Below are 21,139 nucleotides of genomic sequence, written 5' to 3' on the forward strand. Positions count from 1 at the left end.
TCCGGAAACCGATGCTAAAATTTCGTTTAATTGTATTCCATTGAACGTCCCAAAGAAATACATTGCTCTGCTACTGCCGATTTTGACGGTTGCCGCAGACGGGTGTATCTTTCATGTTCTGTACATCGTTCATGGACAGTTTTTGTCGTCTGGCCAATATATGCAGAGCCACATTCACAGGTAATTTTGTAGACGCCTGCTTTCTTTAGTTGTAAATCGTCTTTAACGGATGCAAACAGGGCCCGGTTCTTTGCTGGTGGACGGAAGATAACCTTGATTTTATTTTTCTTCAGTAATCTACCTAATTTCGACGACACATTCCCGGCGTATGGAAGGAACGCAGTTGATTTAAAGTCGTCATCAGCGTCCTCAGTGCGCATGGCCTTCCTTATTTGGCGTGAAGTGTAGCCATTCTCTTTAGAAACCTGCTCCAAGTGCTCTAATTCTGCGTGGAGGTTTTCATCATCCGATATTACGTGCGCTCGATGTATTAAGGTACTGAGAACACCGGCTGTTTGTGCTGGGTGATGGCAGCTTGACGCCTGGAGATGCAGTGCTGTAGGATGCCAGTTCATTCCGCATGCGCGAGATTCGGCATAAATACCGCGATTGCACCTGGGCTCTTCAGTAGTTGTGTACTCACCTGATGATGGCCGAAATATCGTGGCAGAATGTCGACGGGATCCGGCTGCATACCCGGAAATTTTTAGAAGAAGAAATACGCCGGGAAAATTTCAGACGGCTATAAAGTTGTTGATCAGCAGTCTTTGCACCCATGTCCTGGATTAAATTCCAAACTTCTCCGCCGTGTCACATAAAGTGAGCCGTGTGACACAGTTTACAGCGATACGTCTGTCGGAAGAGGACTTTAAACTCGGCGGCTGTTTGAGAAGAGTAGACCATGCATCAGCATCACGTTTCAGCCCCTCCCGTCCCTTTATCCATAACAACATAAATCCAAGGCGTCCCTGTACAGACAAGCACTTATCGCAGACATCCAAGCGACACAGATATACCATACCCTTCGTAGCGGGCCGGAGGAGGTCAATACGAACCACCTTCACTAGGACGTTGCCTAGAATGGTGACGTAGAGTTCCTACATCTTCTCCTCTCCGATCATTCCCTGAGTACTGGACTACATCTGATCACGACATAAATTTCAACTACGCATGCACTTTTGGTGCTTTTGCCTTTCTGCTACGTTCAGAAGCATTTGCGTCACTAACATATCCACGTCGTCTTGTAGAGTACAGTAAAACTGATAACCTTTGAGGCGCTATAGAGCTGTGGCTATTATCATTATTACTTAAGACTTTAATACTGATCACCCATGTTACCAATAATTACATGAGCCTCATTTTAAAAATACTGACATCAACGCGTATTGGAGGTTATAGCTTGTGAAACATATGAATCACATTGTGCCGTCACAGCCAAGCTTAAGGAATTCACCCCCGTATCAATAGCAATACTTATTAAATGAGGGCGTTTACTACGCTTGAGTGAAATAATATTTAATTTTATTTTGTACAAGCATCTATATAATGCAGCGATGCATGAACTTTGCAACCCGCATCTCGTGGTCGTGCGGTAGCGTTCTCGCTTCCCACGCCCGGGTTCCCGGGTTCGATTCCCGGCGGAGTCAGGGATTTTCTCTGCCTCGTGATGGCTGGGTGTTGTGTGATGTCCTAAGGTTAGTTAGGTTTAAGTAGTTCTAAGTTCTCGGGGACCGATGACCATAGATGTTAAGTCCCATAGTGCTCAGAGCCATTTGAACCATGAACTTTGCAATTGTTACCGATATAAAAATACACAAAGATAATACTGTTAAAGTACTACGATTTAAAAACGTGTGCTAGTGTGGGAAACCCTCTTGTTCTCCTGTTCTCTTACTCTCTTATTGTTATCTTTGTTATCATTCGTCTCCCCCCGTCTGAGGTTTGAGTCCTCTCTTGAGCATGCGTGTGTATGTTGTCCTTTGCGTAAGTTATTTTAAATTAAGTTAAGCAGTGTGTAAGCTTAGGGACTGATGACCTTAGCAGTTAAGTCCCATAAGATTTCACACACATTTGAACATTTTTATGTAGTGTGTAAGCCTAGGGACCGATGACCCCCCGCAGTTGGTCCCATAGAACTTATCACAAATTTTAAATTTTCTTTTATCATTGCCGCTACCAGATTGTCGATATACTGTGTGAAATCATACAAGTCTCATAAAAGCTGATTCGCATTAAAAAATCTAAAAGATATTTTCTGTATACAGAGTAAGTTATTTAATCATCCTTTCAATGAGAACTTTAATAAAAAAACTCACCTCAATAAAAGTGAAATATTTAACTCTGAAGACTTCTCGTTTGGTTCGCGATCTCTTTAAGCGCCATTTAGTGCGTTATTACAATTTTACTGGTACAAATATTAGAACTTATATTTATTTTACAAAGTCAATCATCCTGGATAATGTTTACCGAAGGCAAAACATGATCTCTGTTCGCGGCCTCATAAAATACTGCCAAACGAATCGTTCTCCAAGCAGACTATGGGCCGTAGAGATTTCCACAAATCTAGAAAAAGAAAGTGATGTTACTAGTAATTACACTTGTCTCTAATGCAAATTAATTACGATAAATCAAAGAGAAACAGTTTCATTGTTGAGCCCAGTTCTTCTTCTAACGCTGCCGTTAAAGATAGAATTTTCACTTAGTGTTTTACACAACTCCCAAATTTTACAATTCTTAGATTTGATAGATAAACTCAAGTTTTACTTCAAATTAGAGGCGGTAACATTACAACATACGCTTATAGTTGCAGGTATTACCACAATACACCAGAAATTGCTTCACCATTCACTTCGCAGAAATAAAGGAACAAATTGAGAGTGATACTCAACAATAAATACGCCATGGTTACGACACTATTGTAGGTCCTAAACAGTATTATTATTATTATTATTATTATTATTAGTGAATGTGGTCAGATACAAAGAATTGGCAACTTGAAGTCTTCCAATTTCTACCAGTTCAGAACGAAGCAGCCCAGCAACCAAATGATTTACTAAGAGTGATTATAGTGCATACATTTGAGCAAGATTGATTTTAAGTGGGGCGTGAGTGAAGCAAGTACCGCAAGAGAGAGGTATGTTGCACAAGAGGCATGTTTTATAACAGTTGTCTATCTTCAATGTGCAGAACTAACTTTTTTTTCTGAGTTGCAGGTAGCACTCACGATGTCCTGGGAATTGCCTCACTGACTCATTAGTTCGCGATTTGGTCAAAAGAACAAAAGTATTGATCGTAAGAAACCAGTATGCTATCTTCGGGGTTCAGTCGGGGAAAAAATCATAGACCCAGGTAAATACGATAAGTGAGGTAATCTATCTCCTGCGTTGTCACCAAGTCGGTTACCTCAACCAAAATATTGTTTGATTTCAAAATCATGGTGCTTAACTTTAGATGGCCCTGCTGTATCTGCCTATCTTCGATTTTATTTGAGCTGACTCAGGGTCAAGTTATAGGGGGACGAACAGTTTGAAATGGGATTCAAACCACTATGCAGCTCGGCATTTCTCACGTGAGCAGACACTGTCAGAGTGGAAAGAAGTAAGAGACAAAAACATGCTAGGACTCTGCTGGAATCAATAGTGCGACACTCAGTCAGCCACCGTGCCACACCTGTTGCATGTAATATTTTATGCAAGGTACATATGAATAATTTAGGGTAGACACGACTGTCATAACTTTATCTGCTATTGCTATATGTTTCGAACACTTTTAACATGGTTGACGGCGTCATTGCGTAAAACAAGGGGGTGTGAGGGGTGGGGTTTGAGGGCTAGGATAGGGGGACAAAGAGAGAGAGAGAGAGAGAGAGAGAGAGAGAGAGAGAGAGAGAGAGAGAGAGAGAGAGTGGAGTTTTCACATTTGTATACTGGTGAACGGGATTTAAAACGCGTCTATCCTCCGTCATTGCGATCTGTATGGGAATTTTTTCCCCTCTGATATAGCCAAAATATCATGTCTTAAAACTGTTAGGTTCTCGCCAACATAAGACAAGATTCGTATATTATATGGTAGACATAGGACGTGTTCAGTCTGCCAGACTTTGTGCCACGCACCCTTTTTCGTGTGGTGCGCCGAATGAGCAGAACTCTACACTCGCTTCTGCTTCTCCAGGCTGCAGTAGCCGAGGCTGCAATTTTCGTCATTGTAGGTGGATTGCTGTTCCCACGGGATGCGGATGTCTGTGGTTTCCGTCGACTGGTTTTGCATCTGCTGCGTCATGGATGCATGTCAGTGGGACTTGGGCTCTTTCAGTACATGTTTACTTACCTGTTGTTCATTTTGCCCTATCAGAGGCAGTTGCGTAAATCTTGTAGGACTACAGTTATTGCTTTTCTTTCGACTTGGAGCTAACTTTGTTTAAAATTATTTTTTTAATCTGTGCAGCATGTATAAAAACTTATTCTTTTCGTGTGTCACTGCATGACTGACTGTTTTTGTGAGTTTACTGTTCCTTGGGCGTTCAGGAGTATAGGTCCTGTGTGTTTCGTATATTAGGCACAATATTTCATCAATAAATCTAATACAAGATGTTACACTTTAAAGATCCAAATGTAACTATCAGTTTAAGTTGAGTACTTTTTCTCTCTTTCTGCCATTTTCTCTCTTTGTGCAATTTATTTAAAGTGTCTCAATTATTTTTTCATAAAGTGGCGATTATTTACATATACACCCTACAAGCTACACTATAACTTGTCACTTGTTTTCTTAATCCGATCCGTAATGTACTAATAATCAACTGACTACGTCTCGGTGTCGCCTTAATCTACATCATGTTGTTCTTACACGGAATATTCAAGTAAGGACAGGACACTAGCCTACTTTTTCAGGTACTGGTTTCCTGAACGTACCCAGCAGCATTCCATTAGTAAAAAACATGCCTTTCATCCAACAATTGAGACGTACTTGTCTGGAACATCTTTGTAACACTCTCTGCACCGACCGCTAAATCCACGTTCATTGCGAATGACGAAAATCAATAGTGTTCTTCTGGAGCTATCGCGTTACACATTATGGTGTGCGATTTGAACAGCGAATATGTAATTAATTCCTTCTGAAATAGTTTATTTCGTGCGCTGTTATAATACCCGGCCTTAATTTCATTAATTTTGATAGGACTGGCAGCGGCCTTGCCGCAGTGGATACACCGGTTCCCGTCAGATCACCGAAGTTAAGCGCTGTCGAGCGGGGCCGGCTCTTGGATGGGTGACCATCCGAGCCATCATGTGCTGCTGCCATTTTTCGGGGTGCACTCAGCTTCGTGATGCAAATTGAGGAGCTCCGGTCAAAGAAAACCATCGTAACGACCGGGAGAGCGGTGTGCTGACTACACGCCCCTCCTATCCGCATCCTCAGCTGAGGATGACACGGCGATCGATGGTCCTGATGGGCCACCTGTGGCCTGAAGACGGAGTGCTTGTTAGGATTACTGCGATCGTCAATAACACCACTATCGCAAGCAATAAATTGGATGCCTGTGTAAATTACATTGCTACAATCTGAGAGCTTGCTGTCATGCACCTTATGCATTATTTGAAGATCTAAATAACACGCTATCACTAATAATTTGACTTGAGGTATTGTCGCTGGAACTGGTTATCATCACCAGCAGGGAGGCGAGGCACTCTGCGCTTGTCGGGAGCCTCGTCAACAACTACACACAGTGCCGAACCGTAACAAGTCGTGTGATGTGACGTTTCTGATGATGGTTTGTTGTAGTGTAATTTGAATATTGTGAAGTATCCGACGAAAATATTTTTAAAGAAATATACTGTATTCGTTAACAAACGGAAAGTGTCAGCTGGTGAAAGGTACAGCAGTCAGTCCCAACTTGTGTTTGTTGTAGAAGATGTGGATTGTGGTCACTGAATGACCATCTTCAATGCAACATATAATGTTAAACCATTTCAGCCGTTACTTGACACGTCTCCTCTTGGACTATACACATCAAGAGTTCGAACTGCAAGTGATCGCTGTACTTTCTATCATCAATTAAAATAAGTACGGGTGCTGAGCACTTTAAATTCCAGGCGGAGCCAAACAAATATACAAATGGATCGCGACTCTTTATTTCTTACTGTGTCTAATATTATAACAAAAACAATACCAATATACCAAAGAACTGCCGTAGGTGCTTACAAGTTCACGTAGTAGATTTATCATTTACAGTTGTTGGATGTAGAAAGCATCCTTCGTCACTTAAGATCGCAATTTATTACTCTTATTGAGTACTGGATTTTATTGATAATGTATAGTTTTCTAGTGCTACGTCTCTATACTAACGTAATGTTTTAATTGAGATCTCACTCTGCACATGTGGAGATTATCTGATATAAAGTTACCACACAGTGGAAGCGACGATCTCTTAGTCTTGGTGATTTTACATAAATGCTTCTCGAGCTATGCGGCCCATACAGAGTTTATGACGACGTGTCCTACCGGCTGGTGACTGTACACAGAACATTTTTTCTTACCCTCTGGTATGAAGATGGCTAACAACTTTAGCCAGACTCGTACTAAAAAAAATAATAAATTGCGATCTTGACTAATAAAGGATTATTTCTAAATTCAATAACTGTAGAAAACTATAGATCGCGTGCATCCAACTTGGCCATGTCAAGAAACAAAGGAGTGTTGTCATTGTTCGATGATTATTTCAACATAATTATCTAAGAATTCAAAATTTTTAAACGCAAGCCATACCATACTTGATATATGTGGTTGAAGTAAAATTTCCCAGCTTGGTATAGAAATGGCACTGATGTTGTTGTTGTGGTCTTTATAACGAGGTCTGGTTTCAAAGAACTCCCCAGCCTTGTCTGTCTCGTCTAAGCCGCATTATCACCGCAGAAATACCGCAACCTACGTCAATCTGATCGTGCTTTCTACATCCATTTCTTGGTATCCTTCTGCAGATCACCCTTCCACACGCACACTCGTAAAAACACATAAAATAAGCGACTTCTTGCATAAGGGTGCATTCTGCGAACTGTCCTCTTGTTTTAGTTGTTGACGTAAATGAACAGTTCTTCTGTTCACAATAAGGTAGTTATGTGTCACGTTGATCAGCAGAATATTTTATTATAAAATTTTGCCATGTAGTTGTGGTTTCTTTATTTATAACAGCTTAATAATTCAAATCTTCCTCGATAATGAATGATTTAATGTAAACATGGCAGTATTTCTCTTGAAATAATCCGTGTGAAGGATGTCTCAAAATGGTAGGTATGTTTTATATGAAATAGTAAGTATGAGAACAGTATCCCACACTTTCTGAACGCTGTCAAAAGGTAAAAGCGAAAACTAATTTCTCAATAACATTTAACCTGTTTTAAGACGAATCGACCGATCTTGTTGGCTGACTTGTTGCAGTGGATGAGTCACGGGTCCACAGGTAGCGGAACAACAAACAGAATATCAGATAATAGCACTGGGCCCTGTATCAGAAATGCGACATCGGTATCATCTGCTAGAAAGGCGATGTCTTGTATTCTCCAGAATACAAGAGGAATTGCTCCTATTAACTATCATGCAAATGATACAACAATAACGAGCAAATATTACATAACTCTTCCGGGTCTGTCTGTCTGTCTGATGATGAGGAATGTAAGAGGATCCCTAGGTTGGAAAAAAGGAGCAAGAAAATTCATAATGATCATTTGGGTCTATTGGAAAGGTTAACATTGAGTAATATGTATAATTATTAGAGCATCTACTCAGTTCACGAGATTTGGTGCCCTCAAATTACCACCTGTTCTGAGATCTAAAGAAATCTGTGCATGGAAATCTTTTTGAATCTAACGAATTTGTGGCAGCTGCCAATGGGTGTTTTGTATACTTCACAGAACAGCGCCTGGTGGATGGAACCTTCACGCGGGAAGAATGTTGGGCAAAGTGTGTTGCCTAAAAGACACCTACGGTGAAAACGTAATGTTTTAATAAAATATAAAACACTATATGATAGCCAATGAGGTACTGAATAGAATTGGGGAGAAGAGAAATTTGTGGCACAAAGTGACTAGAAGAAGGGATCTGTTGGTAGGACATGTTCTGAGGCATCAAGGGATCACCAATTGGAGGGCAGCGTGGAGGGTAAAAATCGTAGAGGGAGACCAAGAGATGAATACTCTAAGCAGATTCAGAAAGATGTAGGTTGCAGTAGTTACTGGGAGATGAAGAGGCTTGCACAGGATAGAGTAGCATGGAGAGCTGCATCAAACCAGTCTCTGGACTGAAGACCATACCAACAACATGATAGCTAATGTGTAGGATCGGATACACAAAATTCCAGAGCACCGATTTAACACGTTTCAGAAATATCTGCGCACAAAAATATTCTTTGCATAGAATGCATTTAGAATTGGGTGAATATTTGTAAATGTATTCCATGCAGTGCAAATTCTTAAATATTTCTGATAATGAAGACATGTGCCTTCAAGATGCTTTAAAACAATGCTTTTCTACTACGTATGGATGAGCCTACGCCGGCCGGGGTGGCCGAGCGGTTCTAGGCGCTACAGTCTGGAACCGCGCGACCACTACGGTCGCAGGTTGGAATCCTGCCTCGGGCATGAATGTGTGTGATGTCATTAGGTTAGTTAGGTTTAAGTAGTTCTAAGTTCTAGGGGACTGATGACCGCAGCAGTTAAGTCCCATAGTGCTCAGAGCCATTTGAACCATTTTTGATGAGCCTACCGTTTGGCTTGTACAGCACAGACACGAAGTCACATCCAACCAGGGATAACTTCAGTTATAAAACAAGATCTTGTATTACGAGATCTCTCACACCAAGTCACCACGATTTGCTCACTTCACATTCCACCAATTTGTGTAACGCCATTTATTTGGATCATCTTATACCCAGCTATGAACATGTTGTGAAATTATGGATATGGAAATAACGCTGCCGACATCAACGACGTAATTCGAACTCAAGGTAAGCGGGGACAAACGAGAAATCGCTAAGAAAAAGAGGGAATCGAATACTAGAAGAGTGTTATGTAAACTGATTTTATCTTATAATTACGTGAGAGAATGCATCGGAGAGGAAAACACGGAGACGGGAGGACAGCACGAAGGTGAACATTTTTTGTGCTAGGCTGAGAACAGGGGCGCCCGCCGTTCCCCCGTGGCTTTGTTTATGAGAGAGCGCGCCGAGACGGTTGACCGGACGCCTCAGTCCGGACTCGAGACGCCTCATTTTGTGCGAGGGCCCCGTGTTGGGGCGCGTCCCGTAAATTTCAGCTCCGGGACACAGATGAGGCGACGCCCCGCGATACCAAGCCACGATAGCCGCCCACTGCGGCAAGCGCCTCCTCCCGTTTTACTCCCTGCTCCCAGCTGCACGGCCCTCACTCTTCCAAGTGCTGACCGGCACTCATCGTGTTATGCTATAAACAGGCTAGTGTATGATCATGAAGGTCACACTACAATCGGAGGATAAGAGGAATTTGCTCACACACTCCTCTAAATATACATAGAGCTTTGTATTTGTTTCCAGAATGACATTTTCACTCTGCAACAGAGTGTGCGCTGATATGAAACTTCCTGGCAAATTAAAACCGTGTGTACGACCGAGACTCGAACTCGGGACCTTCGCCTTTCGCGGGCAAGTGCTCTACCGTCCTCTCTCTCTCTCTCTCTCTCTCTCTCTCTTTTTTTTTAATACACTCCTGGAAATTGAAATAAGAACACCGTGAATTCATTGTTCCAGGAAGGGGAAACTTTATTGACACATTCCTGGGGTCAGATACATCACATGATCACACTGACAGAACCACAGGCACATAGACACAGGCAACAGAGCATGCACAATGTCGGCACTAGTACAGTGTATATCCACCTTTGGCAGCAGTGCAGGCTGATATTCTCCCATGGAGACGATCGTAGAGATGCTGGATGTAGTCCTGTGGAACGGCTTGCCATGCCATTTCCACCTGGCGCCTCAGTTGGACCAGCGTTCGTGCTGGACGTGCAGACCGCGTGAGGCGACGCTTCATCCAGTCCCAAACATGCTCAATGGGGGACAGATCCGACCATCATTGGCACCAAGGCAGAAGCGACTCTCATCGCTGAAGACGACACGTCTCCATTCGTCCCTCCATTCACGCCTGTCGCGACACCACTGGAGGTGGGCTGCACGATGTTGGGGCGTGAGCGGAAGACGGCTTAACGGTGTGCGGGACTGTAGGCTAGCATCATGGAGACGGTTGTGAATGGTCCTCGCCGATACCCCAGGAGCAACAGTGTCCCTAATTTGCTGGGAAGTGGCGGTGCGGCCCCCTACGGCACTGCGTAGTATCCTACGGTCTTGGCGTGCATCCGTGCGTCGCTGCGGTCCGGTCCCAGGTCGACGGGCACGTGCACCTTCCGCCGACCACTGGCGACAACATTGATGTACTGTGGAGACCTCACGCCCCACGTGTTGAGCAATTCGGCGGTACGTCCACCCGGCCTCCCGCATGCCCACTATACGCCCTCGCTCAAAGTCCGTCAACTGCACATACGGTTCACGTCCACGCTGTCGCGGCATGCTACCAGTGTTAAAGACTGCGATGGAGCTCCGTATGCCACGGCAAACTGGCTGACACTGACGGCGGCGGTTCACAAATGCTGCGCAGCTAGCGCCATTCGACGGCCAACACCGCGGTTCCTGGTGTGTCCGCTGTGCCGTGCGTGTGATCATTGCTTGTACAGTCCTCTCGCATTGTCCGGAGCAAATATGGTGAGTCTGACACACCGGTGTCAATGTGTTCTTTTTTCCATTTCCAGGAGTGTATAATTACAGAGGGCAGCCAACCATCTGACCGAACACGCTGAGCTACCGCGCCGGCTAATAACCTAAGGACGTCACACACACAGACAGTAACGCCTAGAACCGCTTGGCCACTCCGTCTGGCTTTTAAATGCCTCTGAGCACTATGAGACTTAACATCTATGGTCATGTCCCCTAGAACTTAGAACTACTTAAATCTAAGTAACCTAAGGACATCACACAACACCCAGTCATCACGAGGCAGAGAAAATCCCTGACCTCGCCGGGAATCGAAACCAGGAACTCGGGCGCGGGAAGCGAGAACGCTACCGCAAGACCACGAGCTGCAGACACCGTCTGAGCTACCCATGCATGACTCACGGCCCGTCCTCACAGCTTCACTTCCACATTACCTCGTCTCCTACCTTCCAAACTTTACAGCAGCTCTCCTGCGAACCTTCCAGGACATAGAACTCCTGGAAGAAACAATACTGCGGAGACATGGCTTAGACACAGCCTGGAGGATGCTTCCAGAATGAGATTTTCACTCTGCAGCGGAGTGTGCGCTGATATGAATCTTCCTGGAAAACTAAAACAGCGTGCGGTAGAGCACTTGCCCGCGAAAGGCAAAGGTCCTGCACACAGTTTTAATCTGCCAGAAGTTTCATATCAGCGCACACTCCGCTGCAGAGTGAAAATCTCATTCTGGAAACATCCCCCAGGCTGTGGCTAAGCCATGTCTCCGCAATATCCTATCTTCCAGAAGTGCTAGTTCTGCAAGGTTCGCAGAAGAGTTTCTGTGAAATTTGGAAGGTAGGAGAGGAGGTACTGGCGGAAGTAAAGCTGTGAGGACGAGGCGTGAGTCGTGCTTGGGTAGCTCAGACGGTAGAGCACTTGCCCGCGAAAGGCAAAAGTCCCCACTTTGGGACTCTGACCAGCACGCAGTTTTAATCTGGCAGGAAGTTTCTTCGTATTTGCTGGTTGACTTTATGTAAGCTCTCTCCTCATAAGAAATGACTGGCTGAATTTAAGCCCGGCCTTATTTCTTTTGCAAGGGGTTGAGGTGAAGGATTTCCACGACCACAGACAGTATATCATGTTGGACGATCCGCGTCGAAAGATGTATGAAATAGCTGACGACATACCACAAGAAATAGTGGGGTATGTTTTGTTTGAAGTTTCGTGTTTTATGGGCGTCGCATTTACTGATGTTTTCCAAAATGAAAACCAAAAATGGATTTCTCAGCAATGTTTGGACAGTTTTCAGCAGACTTTTGGCTCCAATTTATTAGTGGCAAGCCCCAGTTTATTAGTGGGGATGACGCGTGCCTTCATCACTTCACATCTCTAAGCAGTGAGCGGACTGAATGACAACATCGATGGCAAACTGATAAAGTCTTTAATACAGGTCAGAGGCTGATATCTTGCGTGAACCTAATTAGGAATTATAAAGCAAGTGATAAAAGAATATTCTACGATCGCTACAAATTGCTTCCATATGACCCGAGAAGTTAAGAGTGAGCATCTGGGAAGGAGGTAGATAGGAAGTCATTTTTGTCATGCTCCGCTCGATCATGGAGTGTCAAGATTGTTAAATGGCTCCGAGCACTATGGGACTTAACATCTGAGGTCATCAGTCCCCTAGAACTTAGAACTACTTAAACCTAACTAACCTAAGGACATCACACAACACCCAGTCATCACGAGGCAGTGAAAATCCCTGACCCCGCCGGGACTCGAACCCGGGAACCCGGGCGTGGGAAGCGAGAACGCTACCGCACGACCACGAGATGCGGACAAGATTGTTAAATGTGCAGCACAAAAACATTACCCTGTATCATGTACTTAACAGAGACTGTCACTGTAAAAAAATCGGATGAGTGGTTAGTATTTTGAAATCTATATGTATTTGCGTTTTTCAGTTTCTTAAATTACTAAGTTATTTAGCCTGCTTAAATAAACATATTATTAATACCAATAATTAATACACTTCATCAGATTAATAATTTGAAATACAAACAACTACTGGTTTCTATTTTAGCTCTCTCGCTCCTCTGTATGGTGGTGGTGGTTAGTGTTTAACGTCCCGTCGACAACGAGGTCATTAGAGACGGAGCGCAAGCTCGGGTTAGGGAAGGATTGGGAAGGAAATCGGCCGTGCCCTTTCAAAGGAACCATCCCAGCATTTGCCTGAAACGATTTAGGGAAATCACGGAAAACCTAAATCAGAATGGCTGGAGACGGGATTGAACCGTCGTCCTCCCGAATGCGAGTCCAGTGTGCTAACCACTGTGCCACCTCGCTCGGTGCCTCTGTATGGTATAACAAACATAAGAGTAAGCCCCTTGTAGAAGCAGATAACAGTGATTTATTTAAAATAGTAGTTCACTCAGCACCTGCAGGCGGAATCGATACCCCACAACCCAACGATCGTAGAAAATGCACAAGATCATCAGTGAAACGTTTCTAGATCTCTGTCATAAAACACCACTGCTGGCTCGTTTCACGGATGCGCACGGACGGCGATCAACGGCTCTGAGTGCACACGCAGCGGAAAAACGCAGTAAGAGGTGGCCGTGACAGCCGGTGGAAGAGGGAAACAGATTCAACGATGTCGACAGGATATGAAAAGGACGTGATGTAAATCACGGCAGGGATTGTTCAGTCCTTCGGTTTCACTACTTCTTTTTCCTTTACGTTGTTGAAACATTAATCTTTTACATTGAGATGAGAGCCTGCTCTCGGAACGTGTCGTTTGACTTGCGATTTCATCATGAAATTCATGTGGTGCAACCAAATTTCAGTATTTTATCAAGAGCCCAAAGTAGCAACCGAGATGGCAAACTTACGCTTGTGTATTGATTAAAATACTCAAGAAACAATTGCGACATTAGACTGGAGCACCCAAACAGATTAAAGTTTCTGAAATAATGAATAGAAATTTTATTTAGGCAATCGAAATCATTCGAAATAAAATTCTTTCTGTATGGCGGAAGTGCTTATGGAAGGACTTATAAAACTAAAGACTATTTTTTAAAAAAAATATATCAATACATCATACGAATGGACTACAATGGTATTTTATTTATTTTTTATTTATTTATTGCCAATTTATAGACCTGTTACCTGATGTTTAAAACAGGTCGTATATCTGACAATTTTCGTTTTTCATCTTATTACAGTTTTCTCTTCTTTTGTTTTATCTACAGAATTTACAAAGAAGGATACTTTTCAAAATAAAAATAATTTAATGTTGAAATATAAATAAAATTTTGTTTTTTAAGAAGAATATAAAAAGACGATAGGCTAGAGGAGAGATTTGTTAGTACCATCACCGAATGTGACTGACGGTGAATATATCGGAATGGTTTCTTCGAGCCGTTGACCGCCACACACACACACACACACACAAATGGTTATGCCAAAAATAGATTTCTAGTGCTAATCACAGGGGGAGGGGGTGGTGGGGTGGGGGGGGGGGGGGAAAGCTAGGGGATCCCATGTAAGTGGAAGAGCGAGACAAGCAAGTGTGCCGAACCCTTGATGATTATAAAGATTATAGTTTTGATGATGATGATGATAATGATACCCAGGGTGATTGTGCGGTTCGGCCCCCAGTGGACCCTTCCCCCCCCCCCCCCTGCTCCCCTCCCCCCCCCTCCCTCCTTGGAACGTCTCGTACTAGACGAGTGTATAGTGCCCGCGTACGTGGAGAAAGCGTTTGCGCAGCAATCGCCGACATAGTGTAACTAAGGCGGAATAACGGGTGCACATTTCAGGATATTCTCTAGCAAGCGAATAAACAAATGGGTCCAACACTTTTAAGCAGTAAACAATAGGCATTCTCTAGACGTACCTCCAGTTTATATACAGCTGTTCCCTCCTCACGACCGCACATGGTGTTGTAAAACACAATATGGACACTCATACGTAAGTATCTTGATAAAGCACCTCTACTTCTCTGATTTATTTGTGAAGAATCACGTCTTGTTATCTAAAGGTGCCGCAAGTTATCAAGTTAGATTTTCTCTCTCTGATGCGGCCCGCCACGAATTCCTCTTCTGCGCCAACCTCCTCATCTCAGAGTATTACTTGCAACCTCCGTCCTCAGTTATTTGCTGGATGTATTATAGTCTCTGTCTTTCTCTACAGTTTTGCCCTCTACAGCTCCCTCTAGTACCGTGGAAGTCATTCCCTGATGTCGTAATAGATGTCCTATTATCCTGTCCCTTCTCCTTGTCAGTGTTTTCCACATATTCCTTCCCTCTCCGATTCTGCGCAGAACCTCCTCATTCCTTACCTTATCAGTCCACTTAATTTTCAACATTCGTCTATAGCACCACATCTCAAATACTTCGATTCTCTTCTGCTCCGGTTTTCCCCCCAAGCCGATCTTTCACTACCATGCAATGCTGTGCTGCAAACGTACATCCTCAGGAATTTCTTCCTCAAATTAAGGCCTACGTTTGCTACTAGTAGTCTCCTGTTGAGGAGGAATATTTTTTTGCCAGCTTTAAACTGCTTGTGATGTCCTCCTTTCTCTGTCCGTCGTTGGTTATTTTGCAGGCTAGGTAACAGAATTCCTGAACTTCACGCCCATCAATCCTAATGTTAAGTTTCTCGCTTTTCTCATTTCTACTGCTTCTCATTACTTTCGTCTTTCTTCGATTTACTCACAGTCCATATTCTGTGTTTTCGTCTGTTCGTTCCATTCAGCAGATCATATAATTCTTCTTCACTTTCACTCGGGATAGCAATGTTATCAGCGTATCATTGATATCCTTTAGCCTCGAATTTTAATCCCACTCCGGAAACTTTCTTTTATTTCCGTCACCGCTACTTCCATGTACAAAATAAACAGTAGGGGATAAAGTATACATCCCTGTCTCTTACCCTTTTTAATCTGAGCACTTCGTTTTTGGTCGTCTACGTTTATTATTCCTTCTTGGCTTTTCTATATATTGTATATTACCCGTCTCTTCCTATATTTTACCCCTATTATTCTCAGAATTTCAAACATCTTGCACCATTTTACATTGTCGAACGCTTTTTCCACGTCGATAGATCCTATGAATGTGTCTTGACTTTTCTTTAGCCTTTCTTCCATTGTCAACCGCCTCTCTGGTGCCTTTGCTTTTCCTGCTGGGTACGCTTGCAATCCAATATATGATTTCGGAATCTCTGTCTGATCATGATGTAATCTAACTGAAATCTTCCCTTAACACCCGGCGTTTTCGTCCTCTTGTGATTCTAGAACAGAATATTCGCTATTACTACCTAAAATTTATTACAGAACTGAGTTATTCTTTCTACTCTCTCATTCCTTGTTCCAAGCCAATATTCTCCTGTGACCCTTTGTTCTACTCCTTCTCCTATAACGCATTCCAGTCCCCTACGACTATTAGATTTTCGTATTGTGTTACCCTTTCAGTATCCTCAAACGCTTTCTCTATCTTTTCATCTTCAGCTTCAGCTTGCTACGTCAGTAAGTATACCAGTATTGTCGTTGTCGGTGTTGGTTTGCTGTCGATTCTTATAAGAACAACCCTATCACTGAACTGTTCACAGTAATACACACTCTGCCCTACCTTCTCCCGTTATACCATTTTCTGCTGCTGTTGATATTAACCTATATTCATCTGACCAGAAATCCTTGTCTTCTTTCCATTTCACTTCACTGACCGCTACAAAAAGTAGGGTGAGCCTTTGCTTTCACTTTTTAGATTTCCTAGTTTTCCTATCACGGTCGAGCTTATGACTTTCCACGCTCCAATTCGTGGAACGTTATCCTTTCATGGAATGGACAGTGTCTTGAAAGGAGGATATAAGATGAACATCAACAAAAGGAAAACGAGTATAATGGAATGTAGTGGAATTAAGTCAGGTGATGCTGAGGGAATTAGATTAGGAAATTAGACACTTAAAGTAGTAAAGGAGTTTTGCTATTTGGGGAGCAAAATAACTGATGATTGTCGAAGTAAGGAGGATATAAAATGTAGACTTGCAATTGGAAGGAAAGCGTTTCTGAAGAAGAGAAAATTGTTAACATCGAGTATAGATTTAAGTGTTAGGAAGTCATTTCTGAAAGTATTTGTTTGGAGTGTAGCCATGTATGGAAATGAAACATGGACGATAAATAGTTTGGACAAGAAGAGAATAGAAGCTTTCGAAATGTGGTGCTACAGAAGAATGCTGAAGATTATATGGGTAGATCACATAACTAATGAGGAAGTATTAATAGGATTGGGGAGAAGAGAAGTTTGTGGCACAACTTGACCAGAAGAAGGGATCGGTTGGTAGGACATGTTCTGAGGCATCAAGGGATCACCAATTTAGTATTGGAGGGCAGCGTGGAGGGTAAAAATCGTAGAGGGAGACCAAGAGATGAATACACTAAGCAGATTCAGAAGGATGTAGGTTGCAGTAGGTACTGGGAGATGAAGAGGCTTGCACAGGATAATGCGCCATAAAGCACTGACTGGCAAAACGGTAGTAAAATGGTTAATCAAATGTGGACCGAAGGTCCGAGTCTAAAGCTAATAGGCAATACTACAACAATTTCGTAGATCCAGTAACGTTCCATAAATCTATTGGCGATAAATCATGGGAAGCAGTAATGGACGTAAGATACCAATGAGTAAACATCATTGGCCGGCCGCTGTGGCCGAGCGGTTCTAGGCGCTTCAGTCCGGAACCGCACTGCTGCTACTGTCACAGGTTCGAATCCTGCCTCGGGCATGGATGTGTGTGATTTCCTTAGGTTAGTTAGGTTTAAGTAGTTCTAAGTCTAGGGAACTGATGACCTCAGATGTTAAGTCCCATAGTGCTTAGAGCCATTTGAACCATTTAAACGTCATGGACGACCTAATGTGGAATGACCACTTTAAAGTAATTGCAGGACAAGGAGGTGCCAGGCCGAGATACACTGGGAGAATCTTACGAAACGTACACTTTAAGACAAAAGAAAAAGAAAGAAAAGACGAACCACGAATGGGATATAAATCTGTAGATGTGATGTACATGTACAGCCAAACAAATGATTGCAGTTTCAGAAAAATTGCATCGTTTATTCAGGAGAAAGAGCTTCACAAATAACACTTTGGTCCATATTAGGCCCTTATACAAGCAGCTATGCAGCTTGGCACTGGCTGACAGAGTTCTTAAATGTACTCCTGAGGGATACCGTGCCATATTCTGTCCAATCGCCCCGTTAGACAGCCAAAATACCGAGATAGTTGGAGGACCCTGCCCATAATGCTCCAGATGTTCTCAGTTGGGGGACATCCGGCAACCTTGCTCACCTAGATAGGTTTTGGCAAGCACGACGGCGATCAATAGGAACTCTTGCCGTGTGTGTGCGGGCATTACCTTGCTGAAATGTAACCCCAGGATGACTTCCCATAATCGGCAAAAATACGGGGTGTAGAATATCGTCGACGTACCGCTGTGCTGTAAACATTCCGCGAATGAAATCCTCTATGAAATGGCAGCCCTGGTTGTCAGCCCATGTGGTGAGCGACAGACGAGTTGGTATCCCACCGCTGTCTGGGCCACATTACATTTCAACAAGACAATTCCCGTCCTCCCACGGCAAGAGCTTCTACTGCTTGTCTTCGCGCCTGCCAAACCCTAACTTGGCCAGCAAGCTCACGGGGCCTCTCCCCAGTCGAGAACGATTGGCGAATTGTGGGTAGGACCCTGCAAATAGCTCGGGATTTTGACAATCTAACGCACCAGTTCGGCAGAGTTCCTTCAGGAAGACATCCAACAACAACTTTGTCAATCAATGACAACCCGAATAGCTGCTGGCATAAGGGCCAGTGGTGGACAAAAGTGTTATTGGCTTGCTCAATTTGTGTTATGTGGCTTGCGTTTTATGGAATAAATCGTTCAAATTTTCCGACATTGTAATCATTTGTTTTTCTGTACATTAAGATCACATTGTCGTTTTCCGTCTCATTCGAATAATTTCCTCGTGGATGTTATTTTATATCACAGAGTAATTGATACATGAAAGAAGTGACTTCATAAACAGCTGCAGTTCCTTGGTGTCAGGTTGAACGGCAGCCAGAAAGTATTAGTGTTGTTGATGTTTAGTTTTGTTACCAGGTCTGGTATCGTATATAAGGTGGCGTGAACATCAACAGATGTTGTGTGACGTCTGTGGAGGACTTGCCGCGTAATCGTGTAAGACAGCGTTATCAGCAATTGATGGCGTTAAAGCGGACCTCATTGTGGGTTTTCATTCGGTTTTTTGGTCAAAATGTGCAATTTTTGAAGCGTTCGGATGTGACAGTGCCCTTTTGATGGGCTCCAGGGAACCCCGAGCGCAGGCATACACGTTCTCAAGGTTCCCTCCACCAAGACTAACCACCACAAGGAAACACCGCCGTACTGGATACAGTGCAGTTCATAATCACTTCATGTCTGCGTCTGATATCCGAGAACCAGTACTGAACTCTCCACATCATTCTGTATAGCCCGCAGTAATGGCAGGGCACAAGCAGCAGCCGGACGAGGGAATTACTGTTCCAGGCGTAGCCCGCCGTTAACATCATAATACAAACGGTTGCGTTTGGAGTGGCTCCATGACCGGGAAACATGGGATCCTGCTGAATTGCGTTGCACTGTGTTCATCAATGAACCACGGTTCTGCACCAATCCGGATGACAATCGTTGGCGGTAACAGCAGCAACTTTGGGAGAGGTCCCATACTTTCATTGTTTTGGAAAGGAAAAGTGTTATTACTTCTGGCGTCACGGGGCAATATCGCGGTGCCATTTTTCAGCAGAACAATGCTCGTTCACACATCAAGTGTCTGCGTGATATTGAGGCACTCCCATGGCCACGAATATCGGTAAATCTTTTCCCAATAGAACGACTCTGGGGCCAGATTGGACGTTAACTCTGTTCCAGTGACAGTGTCTGGAATATGTCTGGGATATCAAAGACCAGTTGTAACAGTCTTGGGCCACCTTGGCTCAGGTGAGGGTACAACGGCTTTATGACATTCTTCTTAACAGAAGTAATACAGAAGTTGATCGACACTTGTTCTTCCTACGCACCAGTCGCAACCACGACGGGGAAAAACGGGGGACGCTGTGATAGCCCTACGAGAATTAGCCTCCACCGTACATCGCGAGATGGCTTGCGGAGTAGAGAGTAGATGTAGAACTCTCTGCACTCTTAATCACTTGTTGTTGATACACAGTTCTAAATATATTCCAAGTCTGCTATTCTTTCTCGGCCTTGCTATTTTACAAGCGATGATTTACAAGGGACGTTCAGTAAGTTATGCACCACATTTTTTTCTGAAATCAGGTTGGTTTTATTCAGGATTACAATATACCGTATTATTCCTTACTCTTCTGGCTACAAAACCCTATGTTTCAACATGACCTCGGTTCAACGCGACGACCTTACGCCACCTTGATGGAAGGACCTGTATGCCCGCGCTGTACCACTCTGCTGATTGACGTCGGAGCCAGCGTCTTGCTCTCCCCATCATCACCAGCTTCTTCCCGCGGAGTTCACCCTTCGTGATGGAAGGTGGAAGGTGCGAGGCCCTGGCTGTAGGGTGGATGAGGAAAAGCAGTCCAGAGAGGTTTTGCGAGCTCCCATAAGATGCACGGATTTGTATGAGGACGTTCTTTGTCACAGAGAAGGAAACTTTCCTTTTCATTTTTGTGCCGACGAACACACTGAAGTCTTTTCTTCAGTTTCTTGAGGGTAGCACAATACACTTCCGAGTTCATCGTTGCACCATTAAGGAGGACGTCAAACATAATAACCTCTTCAGATTTACAGATCATCATCGGCAGTGCTTTAAATTATCTTCATCATCATATCATCCCCATACATACGCAAGTCGCCGAAATGGCGACAGCTAAAAAGACTCGTACCAGGAGCGACCGGTCTACCGCACAGGAGGCCCCAGCCTCACGAAATTTCATTTCATTTCACCGGCTGAGGGAGAGGCTTTGAACTTTTTCTTCGGGCGACAGGTGGTGTGGCACCACTGCACGGATTCCCGTTTTGTTTCCGGTTAGAAATGATGAACACATGTTTCATTGCCTATGACGGTGCTAGACAAAAAATTATCACACTCAAGCAATTCCGCACAGATAATTCTTTGTTGCCTTTTATGGTCTTCTGTTAGGCGGCGCTCACTAGTCAACGAGTGTGCCAGCACAATCAACAGATACAAATGATAATTAATCTAAACCCTCAGATGCCAACAGGTGTTGTTGATATACCTCAATGGGGACAGCTGAAAATGTGTGTCCCGACCGGGACTCGAACCTCGGGATCTCCTGCTATCCATCTGAG

At 43.7% G+C, this 21,139-nt stretch overlaps 1 protein-coding gene and 1 pseudogene across 5 annotated transcripts in view; one reads left to right on the forward strand and one right to left on the reverse strand.

Moving 5' to 3' along the window:
* LOC126342775 (leucine zipper putative tumor suppressor 2-like) overlaps positions 1-21,139 on the reverse strand; it is a 1,028,822-nt gene that overhangs the window by 217,343 nt on the left and 790,340 nt on the right. The window lies entirely within an intron of this gene.
* On the forward strand, positions 5,177-5,294 carry LOC126288688 (5S ribosomal RNA; annotated as a pseudogene).

The sequence above is a fragment of the Schistocerca gregaria genome, chromosome 1 (genome assembly GCF_023897955.1).
Source record: "Schistocerca gregaria isolate iqSchGreg1 chromosome 1, iqSchGreg1.2, whole genome shotgun sequence".
NCBI lineage: Eukaryota > Metazoa > Arthropoda > Insecta > Orthoptera > Acrididae > Schistocerca > Schistocerca gregaria.